General features: G+C 42.7%; 1 protein-coding gene across 1 annotated transcript in view; it reads left to right on the forward strand.

Annotated features, from left to right (window-relative positions):
• LOC106534125 (centrosome and spindle pole-associated protein 1) overlaps positions 1-242 on the forward strand; it is a gene marked incomplete at its 3' end in the record, with an annotated part of 36454 nt that overhangs the window by 35226 nt on the left and 986 nt on the right.

Here is a 242-nt window from a genome sequence, read left to right on the forward strand (position 1 = left end):
ACAGCTGAATGTAGGAGACTACAGCTGAATGTAGGAGACTACAGCTGAATGTAGGAGACTACAGATGAATGTAGGAGACTACAGCTGAATGTAGGAGACTACNGATGAATGTAGGAGACTACAGATGAATGTAGGAGACTACAGATGTATGTAGGAGACTACAGATGAATGTAGGAGACTACAGATGTATGTAGGAGACTACGGATGAATGTAGGAGACTACGGATGAATGTAGGAGACTAC

The sequence above is a fragment of the Austrofundulus limnaeus genome, unplaced genomic scaffold, assembly GCF_001266775.1.
Source record: "Austrofundulus limnaeus strain Quisiro unplaced genomic scaffold, Austrofundulus_limnaeus-1.0 Scaffold1094, whole genome shotgun sequence".
NCBI lineage: Eukaryota > Metazoa > Chordata > Actinopteri > Cyprinodontiformes > Rivulidae > Austrofundulus > Austrofundulus limnaeus.